At 35.8% G+C, this 20,353-nt stretch overlaps 1 protein-coding gene across 4 annotated transcripts in view; it reads left to right on the forward strand.

Moving 5' to 3' along the window:
- TBC1D5 (TBC1 domain family member 5) overlaps positions 1-20,353 on the forward strand; it is a 323,581-nt gene that overhangs the window by 56,723 nt on the left and 246,505 nt on the right. For 3 of the 4 annotated variants that reach the window (XM_064444307.1, XM_064444304.1, XM_064444308.1), the window contains one exon: positions 7,121-7,268. The exons of the other annotated variant lie outside the window; for it this stretch is intronic. The gene's annotated coding sequence lies outside the window, so the exon portion shown is untranslated. The remainder of the gene's footprint in view (positions 1-7,120; positions 7,269-20,353) is intronic. 4 annotated transcript variants of the gene reach the window in all.

Genomic DNA, 20,353 nt, shown 5'->3' on the forward strand with positions numbered 1-20,353 from the left:
TAAGACCACACATGTAACATGAAAATAAAAATAATCAGTGGTGAAGTTTTTCTTACGTGAAATGCTTGGTAATTTTAGCCAAAGAATGATAAAACAGGAAAAGTTACGCACAGATGTGCTCAGTCTAGTATTGGCTCATATCAAAGCAATGTAAAAGCAACTACACAGAGTAATAATTTCCTCTCCACCTGTGTGGTAGCAAGGGAAGCTGATGGTTTTGAATATGGGAGTCTGAAGATAGGAGCTAAGTGAGAGAGGGCTTATGTCGTTGAAGAGGCAAAGAGGCAGCCTTCCTTTTCCTTCAGTCCGTTACTGTGGTTGGCTGTGGCAGGTGGACTGATACTGGAGAAATGTATTGCCTGGAAGATCACAGATTACCATTTTTTAAAAATTTTTCCTGCATCAGGATTAAGTACATTGATCAACCTTTCCTTGAGAAGCTTCAGTGAGTGAAATACCCCAGCACTCCTAGAAGTCACATTCCTCCTGACTTTCCATAGTTTGCCGACACCTTTCTAAGAATTATGATATTCAAAACTGTATACAGTACAGTAGGAGATGGAAAAAGTATTTATCACCTCTTCATCTGCGTTTACATACATGCACACACACCCCCACATGCACATCACATGCTTGCCAACCTATTTCAGTGAGATGTGTTTTTGAAAGATACTTTCACAGAATCACAGAATCCTAGAATCACAGAATCACATGTTGGAAGGGAACTCAGGGATCATCTAGTCCAACCTTTCTAGGAAGAGCACAGTCTACACAGGAAGGCCCAGCACCCTGTCCAGCTGAATATTGAAAGTGTCCAACGTGGCCGAGTCAACCCCTTCCCTGGGGAGATTATTCCAATGGGTGACTGTTCTCACTGTGAAAAATTTCCCTCTCATGTCCAATCGGAATCTACCCAAGGGCAACTTGTGTCCATTCCCCCTTGTCCTCTCCATGTGACTCCTTGTGAAAAGGGAGTCTCCATCTTCTTTGTAGCTACGCCTTAAGTACTGGCACATGGTGATGAGATCCCCTCTGAGCCTCCTTTTCTCAAGGCTGAACAAACCCAGTTCTCCCAGCCTATCCTTGTACGGCAGGCTGTCCAGTCCTTTGGTCATCTTGGTGGCCCTTCTCTGGACCCCTTCCAGCCTGTCCACATCCTTTTTGTATAGCAGGGAACAGAACTGTACACAGTACTCCAGGTGTGGCCTGACAAGCGCTGAGTAGAATGGGACAACGACTTCTTTATCTCTGCTGGTGATGCCCTTTTTGATGCAACCCAGCATCCTGTTGGCCTTCTTGGCCTCAGCAGCACACTGTTCGCTCATGTTGAGCTTTCTGTCCACCAGGACCCCCAGGTCCCTTTCCACAGAGCTGCTCTCCAGCCAGGTGGATCCCAGTCTGTGCTGCACTCCCGGATTATGTTTTCCCAGGTGCAAGACCTTACTCTTGTCCCTGTTAAACTTCATGAGGTTCTTGTTAGCCCACTCCTCAAGCCTATTGAGATCCTCCTGCAGAGCGGCTCTCCCTTCTGGAGTGTCTACTTCCCCACTCAATTTGGTGTCATCCGCAAAGTTCATCAGGCTACACTTGATCCAATTATTCAGATCACTTGTGAAGATGTTGAATAACATTGGGACCAATATCAATCCCTGGGGGACCCCACTTGTGACCGGTTGTCAGTTTGAAAAAGAGTTGTAATATATACCCAGTTTGACAGAACTGTTGAGAATTTCTTTTCAGGAGCAACTGCTCTCTGATTTCAATCATTTTTGTGTCCAGCTTATGGTGATTATATCTAGAGAGTATTTCATTATATTGGCAATGACAATGTGGGACACGTTTAAAATCTTTCTGATCTAAAGCTTGTTACTACTGTTAGCCTCTCATCCATGAAGCCACTTAACACCTTTACAGTGAAGTAATTCAGATGAGTTTGAAGGGATCTGTGGTTTTTTAAATTTATCTTCTTTTGTCTTCTAGACATTTGGTTGCTTAATAATTGGTTCTAAAATCTTTTCAGGTTTTAATGATAGACTGGAACTTGTAAGTGGGACTTATCCCACCTGGGGGGGACAGGAGAGGGCTTGTTCTCAAGGTTGGGATGTTTTTTTTTCTTTTCTACCTCTTTTTTGATTTTATTTTCTCTATCTTGTTTTCTTAGAATTAATGAGACCACAGATCCTGCTCTGTTATGTCCGTCTTCTTCCATAATTTTCAGCATGACTCTCTTCATGGTTTTTCTTCCTCATTCTTTTGTTATGTTATTTCCTCTTCTTGTTTGTAGCAATGGTATGTGTGTCCTGTATTGTTGTAGGACTCATTGATCACTGGTACAGGACATGGAGACATGGATTAAAACTTTTCTCTAGAGAGACAAGGTGACAGGATGTGTAGAAGAAATTCTCCTTGGTTTTGCTTGTTTTGTAACTTCAGAAAGGTACAGTTGTGCTCACAGCAGTAAGATTTCAAAGGTCATCATCAGAAAATCAAGTGTTCTTTCATCACATATCTTATGTACCAGGTGGAATGGGGGTAAAAGGTCAATTCCAAAGGGAAATGAGATCCAAAATTTTGCTTATATGAAGTGTAAAGATAGAGGTGATTACATACTAAAATCATCATTCTAGCCTTTTGAACCACAGGCCATTAAAATGGGTTGGAGAAAAGATTGAATTAGGACACAGGGGACCCTATCCCAAATTGTTACATCAAAATATCTATGGAAATCCTTCGATCCTGAATGACTCTGACATTGGTATTTGGTGTGATGGCCCATGGGTGGCCTTTTCTTGGTGTTTAATAATTTGTGTGTAACTACTTAAAGTCCATCATTCATCTGTTGTTCACCTGTTCTTCTTGTATATTGCAAGATGGAGAACTTTACCCTAAAATAAAAACTATAAAATTAGGAGCAGTGAAAGCAAGGTAGATTTTTTTCAGATCTGTCATTGAGCTGAGTCCTCTTGCCCACCAAAAGCCAATGAGGACAGAAGCCAGAATGTTTATAGTAATTGATACTGTCCCTTTAAAATTCAGTGTTTTATCTTTACCTTTCAGTATGCTTTATAGGTCACTTAATTATTGTAACTTTTCTTTAGTATGAGCTAAGAACAGAATATTGCTGAATATGCTAAAATAGATGTGTGGTTTTTTTAAGGCTGGCATTTAAGCAGACAAAGAATCACGCTTAATGCTGCTGTGATAATAAATAGTACTATAATTGATTGTTGATAGAAACCCTTAAAATACATTTTTATGGTTGAAATGTACTTCGGGTAAACAGTGTTCAGTTCGCCTATTAAAATAATTCACTATATACCGTGGTTTCTTTGAGTATTAAGGAAATAGGACTTTTCCAACAACAGTAATTGGTTGACACTGCTTGACCTTAATGCAAAGCTACAGTATTTAATGAACAAACGGAGGGAATAAAGTTTTGATAAATAAGGCAATTTTCATGAAACCTTTAGAAATATACTTGAAGTCTTTTAGTGTTAGATTGACGGTTTCTCCTTCTGTGAAAAGAATAAGTGAATAATTTAAGGCTATATTTCATGTTTTCAGATCTTCATTCTGTCATATAAATAATAGACTGTGAAATGCAGCAGCTCCTGCATTCACAGATTTAATAGACCTATACAAGTGAGTATCTTACTCACTTCTGGCATCTTAAAATGCTCTTTTGTGCATACATTTACTTGAGAAGCAATGCAGAAGTGGGACATTCCTAAATTCTCTTCAGTAACCAAATTCCACACTTAAAGCATGACATATATTCTGTTTTTAAACAAATTGTTCTTCTTAAAATACTTTTAGTACAGCTTGATGTCAGTTTTAGTATTTCTGGCTTTTAATTCTGATATGGTATTATGATGGACAGATGTCAAAAAAAGTAATACATGGCTAATCAAAATTAAAGTGTAATCTAAAGTTTACTTACTTGAATGGAAAGACTGTGTGAAAAGCATTCAGGTTGAGATCCAGCAAAGAACTTGGAAACACCATTGAATCTTGATGAGGAAAGAATCAAATATATTTACTAAAATGGTGAAATACCATGGTAATCTATATGATTTGTGACATTATCAGTTGTGTAACTTTCTTTAAAGAGAAACAGTGTTGGGGGAGGAGGGACAGAGAAGAACAAAATTAAGCTAGTTTGTTTTTTTTGTTTCCACTCTCCTTCCCTCCCCCTCCCCCATTAAGTGTCTTCAGTTTAATGTATCTTGAAAGGATTGCAAAGTAAGACTTACTGAGAACAAGTGGCAAAGCATTGGCTTTCTTTCATGTTCTCAATCTTCCAAGCAGGAGTATAGTTTTAGGACTAGTGGACCACAGGAAACAAAGAGATTCCCTTAGAAAGTATGTGCTGCTGTGCCTATTTTGTTAGCTGCAAAATGCGGCTTTCCTAAACACTTTCATTTAGAAGTTTAACTTAAATTGTTATCTGCTTTTTCTTCCTCATACCTACTTCTTTCAACATTGGAGTAACTCTAGTTGTTAGGCACCTTCTACTAGCATATGATGCTCAACTCTTGCTTTCCTCCATCCTATGTGGGTATGCAGGCATCTACACAAGTAAGGAAAGCTCTTTATTGATATTTCAAAGACCGTTTTCTGTAAATAATGTTCAAGAAGTCTGGCAGATGGTCTGCCTTTGCCATAGTATTGATTTATGTAGTCCCCATGTAGGTTCCAGAAATGTCTGATATGGATCTTTCAGACAAAGTAAGCAGTCTATATGAGGATGTCATCATCTTTGCTAAAATACAGGCAGTTTCTTTCCTGTTTCTGCTTACTAATACTCTCCAGTTCATGTAGTCAAGTTACTTTCTCTTTTACTTGTGAAGAAAAATAATCTTTTTATCTTATGTCACGTTATACAAATCTTAACATAAGCTTACATTCTCTTTTGTGACTATTTCAGTAACTTATATCTTGATTTTTTTTCAATTTCCACCAATATAGCTTTCTAATAGTCACTTTAAGTCTGTTGTTTGATTTCAGCTAGTCTAAATGCTGAAATAGGGAGACATGCTTTTCCAATTCTCTGTTCAACTCATTTATAACTCAGAAAACATCAGTGCAGAAATAGAGATCATTCTACAGTGTAACTTGTTGCAAACTGCTATCGCAACTCTATGAATAATGTGAAAATCATTGTGCTGCACTGGTATGAAATATATTGTCATCACCTCCATTTTCAGAACTTACATAGAGTAATACTTTCTATTTCTTCTGCTACATAAACATTTAAGCCATTGGCTAAGGACATTTCTGTTGTTTCAATAAGAAGTTACAGGATTAATGTCTTAAATATATTGATCTTTATAAGCAAGCCAGTCACTGATTGGATCCAACTGTGACTGAGCTGACTTGTGGTATCCGAGCAAAACGTCTGTTGTTATTCATTATTACTTCAGTACAAGACTGTAGTCTCACTGTAGTAAGACCTCTGCAAATATACATATTCACTGTTATTTATTTGCAGGCTTTGGTTTGCTTAAAGGGAAAATGCAGGAAGGAGGGTATAAATAGCAAAGGAAGGAAATTGGAAAGCAGAACAGCAAGGAAAAGCAGTGAAGATACTTCGCTAATGGCTGTATATAAATGATGCTGACGGTTGCTTTTAAAATCTGAGTTGGCTACTGTTCTTTAGTCAGTGTGGCTTTTTTGCTTAATTTGTTAACACCTATAGAAATTAGAAAGAGCAGTAGTTATGACAAATGGACTATGTAATCTGAAAATTGTATTTTGTCACATGGTTTAGTCACAAAACCTAGTTGAAATCAATTGTCCAAACATTCACTTAACATATTAATAAGTAATACAGGAATACTCTAAGCCCTCTTGAATTAGATATATTACATCTTGTTACAAAATTTAATGCCAGGCTTAATAACTCAAAGTATGCTCTAGAATAGAAATATATTTATATGCTAGTATATTGCAACTAGGATGCTAATCCAAATTAAAAAAAAACACCACTATTTACTTGGAACTGTTTAATGTACTCCTATGTAGACAAATTGTATTTCATTTAATTTCTTAAAAAGAAATCCCAAAATTTATTCCTTCAACGTGAGTATGTTTTTCATACTTCATTTCTAAATGAAATTTAATTTGTTTTGACAGCAGCAGTCAGATTACAGGAGCTATTTGGGTATTTGCAAAATCAGTGTCTTACAGGACTTTTTTTTTTTTTTTTAAAATGTGCCTAGATGGTTGTGTTTTTATGTTTTGTAATGGAAGCACTGTAGAAACAGAAGAAACAGAGTAAAGTACCAGCTTTTCAAAAAGGGAAGGTGCTGTTTCCAATTCAACATTATTAGTTTTGCACACTTTTAATAGGGAAAAACTATTTTAAAAGAGCAGTGTATCCCATCATTATGTGAATAAAGTTTAATCATCTCACAGTAGTTGAAAAATTTTGCATAAATGTGTTTTGCAGAGTGATTTTTTTAAAATTATTTTTTCTTGATTTATAAGTGCATTCTCAAACAGTTAAAAGAGAGTTAATAAAAGATAGATGGCTGATCAGTAGCTGGAATTTGATTTGTTAAATTTTTCTTAGAACCATAGTCTTGAACATTTTTAGTGTGTTTATAGCCAGCTGTAGTGTGCTATTGTACTCTGTACAATTTTTTTGGTCCTATTAAGAATGAATTAAGCACTTTCTAGAAAATACATCTAACAATATCAAGTTACCAAAATTTGTAAAATACACATTTTTAAGAAGTTCAGTCACAGGAGGAGGAATTCAAAAGAATGCTGAGAAATAGCCAAGAATTGCAGGTTGATATAATTTTCAGGTTGAATAATGAAGAAATCTTCATAATGCTTAAACTGTTAGAGTTGTGTCTCTACCACTATTGTCGTCTTAAAAAATAAATAAATTGAGCCACGTGGACTTTGTTTCCATCTCTGTTATTACATGATTATGTGAAATACTTATTTGACTTTAAAAAAATTACTAGTTTCAGTCAACTGACTTTTGGTTCTATGGAAATTTCCAGAAGAAATCCAATGCCTTAGGTCACTTGAATCCCTTTAAGTCAAACTAAAAATTAAAAATGTTTTTAGAATTTTTTCATGAAGTACCTTTATTCTCCATCTAAAGGTCAATTCCAGAAGTCTGGTACTGGGACTGCTACTCCAGCTTTCTCGTTGCTGCTGGTTGCTGGGCCTTATTCCAACGCTACTTGAATGTGCAGAGAATATAATTCTGAGGACAACTGTCTCCGTTGTGTTTGAGCACCTGCCACTATGTGAGTTAATTTTTCTATGTTTAAAAAAATAAAAAAAACCTGAGTTTGTTTCATTTTCATTAATGTCATATTTACACATTTAGCATTTATAAAAATGATGTTTGTTTTGTTTTTTCGATGCTTGTCCAAAAATTAATTTAAATACCCTTTCTGTAAAACAACTATCTTATTTTACAAACATAGGTGCTTTTCTCCCCACTTTACTATGCTAAATTTTAAAAGACAAGTGAAAATTTTGACTGTAGTATTTGGTTTTAAAAGTGATGGATAACCATATTGAAGCCTGCTTTCTACAGAACTGGTGAGATGTAGATAGTGTCAGTGGGAGGTTTCTTTGCTTTCTCCCATAATATGCCCTAAGTCCCAACCTGGAGGGGCAATTCACTATCTAATTGAAACCTCTCCTTACATTAACAACATGGCAGTGTTTAGTAATGATACAGTGTTTGCTGTTAAAGACTTGCCAATTTTGCCTTAAATAGCTAGATTGTATTACCTCAATTTGCCATATTCCCTCTGTTTAGTTTGGAATTACCTTGCAAATGTTAAGGTGATACTACTGAATTGTATAAAGGAATTAGAAAGTTGAAATACTAGGAATGTATATTGAAAGTACTAGTCTGCAGTATAAAGAACTGGTCTACAGGAAAAAAAAAAAAAAGATCAAGTAACTAAAGGCCAGGAAACGTAATTTTAATAGGAATAATTTTTTTGCTTTTACTGACTTCCATCAGTGACCCTAATTAGTTATTTTTCGTTCATACTGCTCTGCATAATTTAAAACCCTTTCTGAACTGATTTTTTGAGACATACATGTGCTTGTGTTTTTGTATGTATAATTTCTGTACCTTTTAAGCGTAGTTAGTATTTTCTAGTCTTGCAATAAAATTGAGAACAGTATGCAGTACATTAAAGAAATAGAGCCTATGCATCAGAACAATGTTCATGCCTCACTCAATTCTTAATGTAAATTAGTAGGAACATTGGTTATCCATTTGAGAAATTGAGTTGGTATAAAAATAAAAATGCACTTATGGTGTGTGGTGCTTTGTGTATCATCTTGGGAGTGTTTTGCTGTTTATCTGTCACTTGCATTAGAAAAAGCAGTCACTGGCTGCAGGTGACATTAAAAATTAAAGGTTAACCTCAATTTCTTTACTGACCAGACATGGGGCAGAAAGTTCTTCTGGATGTGTGCCTGAATTTTGGAACTGTCAAAAAGAGTTGAGAAGTAAAGACTCGTGCTTTTGGTGGCTTAGTCTTTTTTGTGTGTGCATGTGTGGTTAGACAATTTCACGGTTTTCCAGTGTTGAGACTGCTTATTATAGGTTATATCAAGGTCATCTTTCATTGCATCCAACTTTGAAATTAAAAAATGATAATGCTATAGTAAATAATTATAAAGAACTCATACTGATCTGCATAATTTCGGGAGTATCTTTTTATTTTATTACTTAGAAAAAGTAATAAAAATAGCTGCTTTCCTATTACTACAGAAGACGTGTCTTTCAAAAGTAAAAATTGTTGTTGAAAATTGCTATAGCAGCTTTTGAATATTCAGGTTAGCTCAAGGTACATTCAATATAAGACAAGATTTATACACTCATGAACAAGCCTGGGAGGTCTTTCTTTAAGTATTAAGGCTTTTGACAAAGTTGGCTTCTACTCCACGGTGAGTTCAGAGTGAGCCAAATTCAGTAGTGTAATGCTGTCTCCAAGTGTTGGAGGCAGTATTCAGACCAGTGAAGAAGCCTAGTTTCAAGCAGCAGGGGTTTCCATGTAACCTGCCAGACATCTTTCATTTGCAGAGTAGGTATTATGCTTGCTCAGTGGTAGACCACACTATAGGCGTTGATACTTGAGACACAAACTTGAAGCTGTGGCTGCTGCTCTTACCTTCCATTTCATCTCTTGATTTTACTTACCCATGCAATAATGTAGTATGCATATAATCAATAGATCTGCTATTTCTTGTTGGCTGCTGAGTGAAAATTAGTAGAGAAGAAAGAAAAATGAAATCACCTGATACGTCTTCATGAATAAAATAGACTGCCAAAGTGCACCTGTTTTCTTTCCCCATCCCCCACCTGCTGAATGGTGAATCTCTTCTGTCCTTGGCTGTTTTGCCTCCTACAGCACTTCTCAGGAAAACAAGAAAATAGAAATTTCATTAAGGAAAGCAATGAATATTGCTTTAGAAAAGAACATTGCAACTGACATTTTTTAAGGAACCCTAGTATTTCAGACATGTATATAACTGTTTTAAAATTATATATCCATGTGCTTGCTTCATAGTAAGCTTGACGCAATTGTTTCAGGACTAGTGTGCTGTGGATTTTTCAGACTTTGAATTAAATCATGTTAAGAATTCTTTGGCTGGAAAGTGATAGCATGCATTTCATGTGTCTTACTTATTATTCCTAATTTGTTAAACTTATATTTAAGACGAATGATTTCTCTGAAGACAAAATGTTTTTAAATGCCAGTTATTCCGGTCTTCCCCAAGACTGGAGTTTCACTTAACACTTCCCAATTTCTTGAATTTCAGATTATTTTTTTTAATGTTGACATGATAATGAAACTGGCCAAACAAGTTTCACTATTGAAACAGTTTACAAGGAAACTGAAGTACCATAACTATAGCTTTAAACATAGTTCCTTTGACTTAAGAAGTAATTAAATCCCATATAATAGTTGATAATTGTTGGCTTGTAGCCTGGCTCTAAAGTCTTCAGTTTATAAACTAGGTTATGAAACATCAGGAAACATGAACTGCGTTTTTCAGGGGAAGTATCTCACATAATTAAATACTGCAGAAAGTGGTTATAATTTGAAATGCAGTTCTTTCTAAAAAGAAATCTTTAAGTGAACTTACATATTTCCTTACAGGCTCTAGAATAGATGGCATTTTATAATTTGTCAGTTACTTCTTTTAAGTTCAAATAAACTTCTGTATCAGTCTGAAAAACAGTATCTGGTGACTTGCAATCATGTTACAGATGGCATCTTTTCTTAAACACTACAATAATCTGTGGTTCGTGGAGAAACTAAATTACCCATTTGTTACACTGTTACACAGCTCATAAAGGTCATCACACATCTGTATGAGCAGAACATTTTAAGTCTAAAAAAAACCAAAACTCAAACCCAACATGCATTCATTGCAATGTTTCCTGTTGTTGCTGATCCTACTACAGCATGGGTGATCCATGTGTCTACGTTTCATTTATAGCTGTATTGCAGAGATCAGCTATAGAGAGATATCCATAAGCTAAGGACTTTTTCTCAGATGTAGCAAAACTTGCAGGACATGAAGCTTCAAAGGATGGAAGAACAGGTCCAGGGTTGAGAGTTATTTTCAAAGCACCTCAGGACCAGTAGTTCCCATAGCTTTATTTTCAGTAGCCATTAGGTAGTCCTCATGAAGAGTAGCACTGCTGTGTGTTATTACCCCAGTCTGTTCAGACATCCTTTCTTCTCTCTTGGTACCATGTCAGGATTCATCCACTTTATGTAGCTGGTCCCCGCTTGACAAAATTGGTACTGCTTCCCATCCTTCTTTGTTCAAGTTGCTTCTGGCAATGATTTTTGTCCGCTGCATCTCCCTGGCCCCTGGCAGGCTGCTGCATTTGCTTCCTGAGCCTCAGTTTGGACAGTGTGGCTCTGAAGCTTGGGCTGGCCTTGAACAGAGCCTAGCGAGGCCTGGCAGAACTTTTTACATTGTACTTGGTGCCTGCTTTATAGTTCGTTTTCATTTTAACCAGGAAACCAGCCTAGCTAGTTGGAAATCCCAGTACTAAGGAAGTCCTTACTGCTGCTTTTCAATACTTAAAGGGGGTTTATAAGAGAGATGGATAGACACTTTTTATCAGGGCCTGCAGGGATAGGACAAGGGGTAACAGGTTTAAACGGAGAGAGGGTAGATTTAGGTGAGACATAACACACATCTGTGGGGAAAAGATGACTTCCTCTCTTTTCCTAAAGACATTAATCATAGAGAAATAAAATACTTGTTAAAAAATGCAAAACCTAACACTTGGATTTTAAAAAATTAGTTATACTAAGAGTATTGGAGGAAATAGAGAGATGAGAAATGCCAAATAATTTCAGAGTTTTAAAGAATATAATGAGAAAATTGGATGAACAAGTTATACCTTTAAGTGTGTAGCTTTAAGAGCTATCTAGGTAGCTATCTGATAGAACTGGTCCTGGAATAATTAGTGTAAACACTGTCTCTCTTTTGGTTTAAGAAAGATTTAAAGGAACTAAATTATGAGTGCAAATTTTTTTCTTATCCTGGACAAAGTGCTTTGCATAGATGGGAAGCAGTGAAGCAGTGCAAGTGCAGCAGTGACCTGACCTGAGCTGGCTTTGCTGCCCAGTAAGTCTACACAGCTCACCACCTCTTCTGTCCTGAGTGACAGATGGAGCCCAAAGTCATGGACTAAATGACCTCAATGTGCATTTTGTGGACATTGAGGGACATTTTACAGGGTTGGTCTGCAGACTAAAGGAATGATATCTGTATATATATCAAAGGAAGGGAAGCAGGTGGTGGTTAGTGAGGTTGTACTGGATAGTGTGGGACCGGAGCATGACGCAAATGGTATGGAATAAAGGGTGAAGATTATACTAGTTTTGACTGGGATAGAGATAAATTTCTTCATAACAGAATCATAGAATGTCCCGAGTTGGAATGGACCCACGAGGATCATCAAGTCCAACTCCTGCCCCTGCACAGGACAACCCCAAAATTTACACCATATCTCTGAGGGTGTTGTCCACGTGCTTCTTGAATAGTGTCAGGCTTGGTGCAATGACTACATCTGTGGGGAGCCTGTTCCAGTGCTCCACCACCCTCTGGGTGAAGAACCTTTTCCTAATATCCAGCCTAAACCTGGCACATCTTTGAGCAACCTGATCTAATGGAAGATGTCCCTGTCCATAGCAGGGGGGTTGGGCTAGGTGATCTTTAGAGGTCCTTTCCAACACACAGCAGTCTATGTTTCTACTTGAGGACAGCAAGATCTTGCCTTTGTTTTTACCTGTACTATATTTCTCTGATATAATTTCATTGTATGTCTTCTCTTTTGCATTTTGATGCCTTTCAAACTTTTTCAGAAGCATTGCACTGGTAGCAAGTGGTATTGCTTGAACCCAGTCAGAAGACTGTTACTTGTGGGGTTTTCCAGTAAGAGATGACTGCTGACTTAGGTGATCATAAATGCTGATCAGAATTTGTTAAATAAGAATGTCTTGAAGTTGTTCATAAAGGATTAAAAGTGGCAACCTTCAGTGTTTCTTCATCAGGAAAACCACAGAGGGGTGAAACTGTTGGGTTACCAGTGGTATATGTTTAAACACGATTGTAATGATATTTTGGTGTGTTTGAAGCGACCCTGTTACTATAGACGTGACCATCACAGGCAGTTGTCTCTCACATGTTCAAAGCTGCGATAATGTTCCAGTAAAGTTTTAAGGAGAAAACATTTCTAAAAAACGGGCTATAGCTTCCCTTGAAAGGGAAGGGGTGCTATTTCATGGCTATTCTTGGCTCTCTTTCTTTTCCTTCTCCTCCCCGAGAAATACTGTAGGACTTACAGAATGCTTTGCTTCTAGGACAAAATCTGAAGGAAGGTCACAGGATTTGAGTACTTTTTAAGTTATACCGATTTGAATGTACTGAATGATATACTGGCAGGTGCCAGTGTGCAGTTGGAGTCCAGTATTAAGGACTGTATCTCCAATGTAAGTAGCATTGTTCATTGTTGTTGTGAATGGCTAGCATTTGTAATTAGATGGAAAACAGGTGAATAAAGCCAAATAGAAGTGACAGTGATGACCAACTGCCTACTAATTTAAGACCCTCCACACATTGCTGAGTACTGTTTATTCAATGTACTTATACATTAAGTATATACCTTTAAACATTTCTGTAAGGTAATAGGAGCCATGATAGTCAGAAGTTATTCTTTGTTATCAGTGTTCTATTGTAATTTAATAAAATAATGTGGAACTTCATAGAACTCAGAACTTTCTGAGCAACTTCATGTGGTTTTATTAAAGGTTGCACTGAGTGATGTATCGTACATGACTTCATATTGAAGACTTTCTTTGAGAACATAATGTTTCTACAGTTTTACAGTTTTAAAAGGAGGATTAAAATCTTTCCACTTTTGCATTATTTTTCTCAATATTATGTGTCTGATCCTGTAAGATCTTTTCTAATAAGCATTAATATAGTAAGCATTGATTCTGGTACAAATGCTTGAACTAGATTTGGGAGAAATGGATGAATGTTGTTTTATTGTTGTTCAGGAGCATGCATGCCTTGCAATATTGAGGGCATATAAAAGCACAATCAGAAGGTTGCTTGTGTCTTGAAACTTGCCTTATTTCTCTTTGGCAAGGGAGCTGTAGATCAGTTGCAAGAATTTCTCTACATTATAAATGTTCAAACCTTGTCTTGGGATGTTAACTAGATTATTCTAAAATCCCAGAAATACAGGCTTTAGTGGAATCCAAGCTGCAGGCAAGAACATGTTGTCATTCTCATGTAGCTGCGCGTGGCAGAGGGAAGAGGGGAGTAGAGGGGACAAAAGGAAGACGATGCTCATCTCTTTACGTGAATGTATTCTTCCCATAAAATGTAACAACAGAAAGTAGATCAAGACACTCTTGCTTGGAGACACTCATATCATATGACAGGAAAGTGATTTTAATTAATTTAAAATCCAGAAGCAACAGTATTTCTTTCCTGAGTAAATGGTAGGAGACCTTAATTACACATTGCTCTTGAAAGCACAGATTGCACTTAGTTTCTTCTTTGGTCATTTAGACTTAGGCTTTAGAAGATATTTAACTTCAAGCAAATACAAGGGCACTTTTCTGAATTTTCATACTATAACTGAGTTTTCTCAGTATAAATACAGATCCTTTAAATAATCAGGAATTTAGTGGAGTGTTTTGTGGTGGGTTTTTTGGGCGGGTGTGTGGGGGGGTTATTTAGAACAAACAGAAAAGTCATACAGTATCTTCTATTAAATTTTGGCTTAAAAATTTTAAAAAGGCATTTCATTTGTAAATGTAAGTTCTGTCAAAAGCAAGGGAAAAGAATAAAATGTTTAAGTTATGAATCAGTATCTAGTTATCTCTAATCAGGATTCAGTGCTCCAGCTGAGGATATTTTATAGTGTGAGACTTTTCCCCAGATGAATAGTGACCAACTAATTATGTATCTATATTCTTTTCATCTATTAAATGCATTTTGATGAATGAAGTGTAAATGTTGAATGAATTTGTCATTATTTTTGTGCACTAAAACTGTAGATTTGAAAGTTGCATGGATTTGTAGCGTTTTGGGGGGAAGCAATCATGTTTTCATTTTACTTCAATGTTTATTTTTTAGCAAATAAATGTTATAGACTAGCATAAATATAAAAACATCCTCATGCAAAATCTTTTTGTCATTCCAAAAGGTGATGTATTATAATACATCATTAAAAGGGGGAATTATTTATTATCTAAAAGAAGGTTCTAATATTCAGCAAGTTTCTTCATTCATTGCATGAGTTTATTCTTGCTCTACACAAGGATCTGCCTTATGCTCCTAGAGTCTTTGACAAGAAAGTTTGACCAATGTGGTTTTTGTAACTTATCTGATACTTACTACTCCTCTGATTTAATGCTTTCTTGAATACATCATTAATGGGCAAACTTAAAATGCAAGAGCCTGAAACACAGAACTCATGTGCAGTCTTCTTTGAAGAATTGCGATGAGAGCTGTATGCAAGACTTTGGCAGTATTCAAATAGTTTTCAGCAGCTTGTTTCTTGTGACTGTTGGAATTTTCTTAATTAATGTTGGGGTTAGTTTAAGGTTTCAGTATTTTCCCTGCAGCAAATATTAGGGAGCGGTATCAGCTTGACTTCACTGTTTCCTGTACAAACAGATTCTGTGAGTTTGGGGACGTCTTCTCAACTTCCCTGAAGGTTTTGCTGTTAAAAGTCCCACAGAACAACTGTCCCGTTTCACAGTATTTGTAGGGTGCTGAGAGGAAGGAAGTCCTGTTTGTTAGCCATAATTTGCACCCGTGCAGCAGTGATACCCCTACTGACTTCCTTTTTGCCAAGCGTTCAGCAGAACCTTAGGAAATTTAGTACTTTGCAGAGAAAATAAGTTGGTTCAAGTAATTGTGGAAAGGGAAGTGATACTTAATGGAAGAGACAGTTCGATGATTTGGGTCATCATCTGAGTCCATAACTTCTCCACTTACCAAACTGGAACATAAACTTGAAGTCCTTTTAGATTAATTTTTATTACATGGTACATAGGTGGGAGTCACCAGAGAAGTCACAGTTCTTTTAAAGAGTTTCTCTTTGAATGTATACACAGTCCTTCATGTCAAGTTGAGTATTCTAATGAGTATGTGTTGAATAACTCGAAAAATGCCACATATAAGCAGCAGGGCTTATACGCAGGGCTGACCTGACTTGTCTTATGTGCCCAGTTTTGCTTCCTTAAGATGAGTAACATTTCTTCATTCATATAGTGGTTCTCAGGTATCAGGGAATCACCTCTTTAAAAATAACACATGTATCTGAGACTGTGGTAGTTTGAGAGCTGTTGCATTATGTATATTTGCATTTACAGTCTGAAAACGTAACCTTTTACTGAAAAGCAAAAAAAAGTTCCTAATTTCAGAATGTCAGAATATTTGGACCAATTTGATTTGACAGTTTTTCATTCTGGAAGCAGATTTTTTGCATCAGATTTACATGTTAGAAGATGGAAGGAAATACTTAGCTGACCATCACAGAAAAATCCTGACAAAGTGTACATAGAAATACACAGTTTTTGTGTGTAAGTGTATATGTGTTAAGATAGGTGTGAGAGGTAAATATTCTTCTTAACTGAAAAGTTAATTTTCCACTCTGAAGATCTTTAAAAATCATTCTATCCATTTGGTGGAACAATAGTTTAGTTAATGAAAATTGATATTTTGGAGTTTTTCATTCTTGTCTAACATCTGTAAACATGTTCCCAAACTCTACATGCAGTTCAGTAATTAACATAGTGTTTCCATGGTGTTTTGTCAATGAATAGAAAAAATACTATTTATACAGATGGGGAAAAATTTTCGTTTTCATCAGCAATACAGTTGTTTGATTTTGGTGAGGTTAAAATATAAGCCATCAATGTGAAATTTGGTCTTTGTTACCTTCTTACAAAGCTCTGGAGGTGTTATGTACTCAGAATGCGCAGTGAGGTATAGTCCGGCACCCTGTCTATACAGGGGTAAGATCGATTTAGAAACAAAGCATTTTTTCCTTTTACAGAAGATCTCTACCTCTCTGATCACAGCACTTAGTTTCTTTATTTTTTCATTGGTGTTTTCTCTCCATGTAATGTACATAGGAAGTTAATGATGAAAGAGTAGTAAAGTATTCATTGAAACTGAGAATTATAGTATTTGCAAATGTAAAATCATAATTTACATAAATGTTATAGTCAAGAACATTATGAATGTAAATATGCCTTCATTTATTCTCGGTCTTATAATGCCATTCGTTGTCCGGTGGGAGATGAAGAGTGATGTTGAAACTGCCGTTTAACCTATTATAGCAGCCTAAAAAAATTAAATAGCCTTGATGTAAATATGAGGTGGGAAAAGAGTATTCATCTCCATTAAGTGACATAAAAAAACATGGTAAGAATAACAGGCGGGTGGGTGTGCATTAAGCAGTGAAATCCCTAAATTTGGACTCTAATTATAAGCACAAGGACAATTGCCTCCTACGTACTTAAACTGTTATGGGTTTTTCAGACAGAAAATATGCTTTGCGGTTCTTCAGGCACCAAATATGAATTTTCTTTTGCATTTTTTCTCATTTGATATATAATGCCCTCTTCCCTGCTCCTAAATGAGGCCCTAATACTAAAAAGCTGAGTTTGTTATGTTTTCCTTGGTAAGATAGGTCTTTAGGCATTTTTCTAGATCTCATAACTATGCTGAGGAAGTCCTACCCATTTTATGGTGCCGTAAGCAAGTGTTGCACCATTATATTCAGATTATTTGGGGCAATTACTTTAGTTTTGATTTTTGTTTAATTGTTTCAGCTTCAAATTAATGTTATGTAGACCTGTGGATGACCTGTGGTTGATTAACGTATTGCACTTCATAGGTCACTCCTCCTTTGTTTCTTGATTATCTGTTCTTGTAAAGATAGATAATATACTTGCACCCTTCCCTAAAATTATTTTTATGTTATGTTAGATCAAGTAATTTTTTCATATTGAGTAATTGGAGAAAAGTATGACCCATGGAATCATAAAAGAGAACAGAGCTGGTCTGTAAAACTGTCTTTTAAAGTTAATTGTGTATTACAGTTTCTTTAATATTAAACTGTTTTCAGTGGAGGAGAGATAATTTTGATTATTTAGCCATTCCATCTTTGACGTAATACAAGGTAAAGTTTTAATTCTTTTTTTTTTTTTTTTTAATCAAAATCATTACTTCACCTTTGGCTTGATATTTAAGATACGAAAGGAAATACACTAAGTCTCTAGCTAATGTGATGTAGTAATTAAGATGTATTTCTAGACCAAATTTGTCTGAATTTGTTTTTCAGTAATTGTGTCTTACTATCCTTTTCTGTGCTTGATTAGAGAGTTATTGACTATTACATCTTTTCCACATGTAGTAAGCTGTAGATCTCAATCAAGTCACCTCTAATCTTATAAATAAACTAAATATACTGATCTTGTATCTCTCTCTCACACACACATAATAACAAGAAGGTTTTCCTGATTGTAATTCTTGTAATTACTGTTTGGGCACTTTTAGTTTCAACTTTCTTTTAAATTAAAGATACTAGGCCTGGTTATGGCATTCCAGTGATGCCATATGTGCAGATAATTTCAAGTCCTTAGTACTACCATATATTTCGCTGTAATGCACCCAGGGATTGTTTTTAGCTTCTTAGCTACAGCAACATAGTAAGAGCAAAAAAAGCAGTTTGTTGTTTACTATGACTTCTAAGTTCTTTAGGGATTCACTGCTTTCTAGGATGTAATCCTCCATTTTATGTGGCCTGTCTTGTATGTTCTTAATGTTCTTAAGGTAAATAAATGAAAATAATGTATTTTTTACTCTGAGATTTGATTAATTTATGCAGCTTATTGGAAAGATTTTTACTTATTTTGGTAGTCGTAGAGCTTCAGCTTTTCCCATAACAGTGAAGAGTCAGTCACCAGGTTTTTTTATATATTTTGTGTGATTGATATTTTAAAAGAGCCAATAAAGGAGCCTTCAGAAAGCATTAGAGCATTAATACAGCACAAAGAAGGCTTATAATGTGTTTAGCTTTTGCTGATACCTAATGATACAGCAAAAAAGCACTCTTCTACAAGGCTGCTTTTAAAGATCCAAGGGAACCAGAGGAATTGTTAAGAATAATAGATAACATATCTTGGGTTAATTTTTTTAAATTTGTTTTTAGGAGTAGAAGCACAAAAATCCTGTCTTAATCTTTCTCTTTCTTTTAGGTATGCTGCTTATTTAGCTTTTAGTAACTTGTAATTTAAGATCACAGTTATTAGGTGTATTTCTGCATTTTATATATCGCTCCCAGATGCTACAGTATTAGTTTTTATCACTGCATATTTTATGAAATGTCAGCCTTCTGTTGGCTGTTCACGCAGCATTGTTAGTGATCAAAGCCACAACATAAAGGAGAGGAATCTAAACAGTTGGCTTATCTTTGTCCTTCATTGTGACACAATACCATAAAATTACTTTACTGTATAAAAGGCAAGCAAAGCTTCATGTAGCACACTCTGAAAAGGTGAACTTTTTGTTAGACTCAACAAAACATAAACTCTTATCGGTGATATTTTCTATAAAGAAGGCAAAGTTAGCAGTGATATCTTTTCTGTTTGGAAAAAGTTTTCATCTTTTGCTGCCTTTTTAAAGCACAATAGTCTTTTTATATTAAAATGCTATTATAAATCTATCCATTAAAACTTTTTGAAATGGAAGAAATGTTGTGCCCTTTAGAGTAATCTGTATGACGTGTTTGGAGCTTCTCCATACATACAATTAGTTAAGGCACGCTATATAATTTGAAAAGTGATAATGGGGAACATAATAGTCTTTACATTATGAAAACTGCTGGTGATTTTCAAGTATATTAGCTTTTATTTTGTTTTGTTTTTCTTTAATGTGTGAGATTATTTTGAGTTTATCTGAATTTCTGGTTAAAAATATCAGAACAAATATCAGTCAGCCTTGATTTTTCTGCTGCCTAAGTGAGTTGTGTATCAGAACTGAAGTAATAAAGTAGGAAAAACTCTACAAGCTCTGGAGATATTCTATAGGAATAAAAATCTTGAATGATTTTGATCAGCTGTTGTGTATGCCCTGCACAGCAGTTGGTTCAATCAATTTTATGTTTTGGGATGGTTTTATTAAAACGAGCTGCTGCTTTCAGTAAATCATTGTAAAGATGCTAGCTTTGTATATGCTTTTTGGGGCCCTGCAGCTTACCAATGCAGTCTCTCAATATAAACTTACTTAAGCCTGCTCACCAAGAGGCTGGGCTGAATTAGTGACCCCCTTACAATGTTGAGTATTTATCAGGACAGACAGAACCTGAAAAAGGAAATACAGTCTCATATTATGATAGTGGTGGAGAAAATAGAATTACTTTTGTTCTTTTACTGTGTTGTGGAGGCCAAGGGCAAGCATGATAGTAAACAAACCTCTGGGCAGCATCTCTTAAATAAGATGATGATGCACGCAACTTGATAGAATGTGTTGGTGGTGTCTTTTGAACTGCTGGTATCATCATGCTTTTCAGTAACTTGTATGCATGTATTCCCTTGCAGAGCATGACCGTATTTTGATAGGTGCTTCAGAGGTTTTGAACAGACTAACAGTGGTATTCTGCATGGCGTTGTGATCAAGAAGGCCACATTCATCCATTTTTACTTGGCGTTACAATCAAGATGGCCATATTCATCCATTTTAATGTAAAATCTGGCACTGGAAAAGACCATTCCCATATACAATCAAAGGTTTTCTT

Source organism: Phalacrocorax carbo, chromosome 2 (genome assembly GCF_963921805.1).
Source record: "Phalacrocorax carbo chromosome 2, bPhaCar2.1, whole genome shotgun sequence".
Taxonomy (NCBI): domain Eukaryota; kingdom Metazoa; phylum Chordata; class Aves; order Suliformes; family Phalacrocoracidae; genus Phalacrocorax; species Phalacrocorax carbo.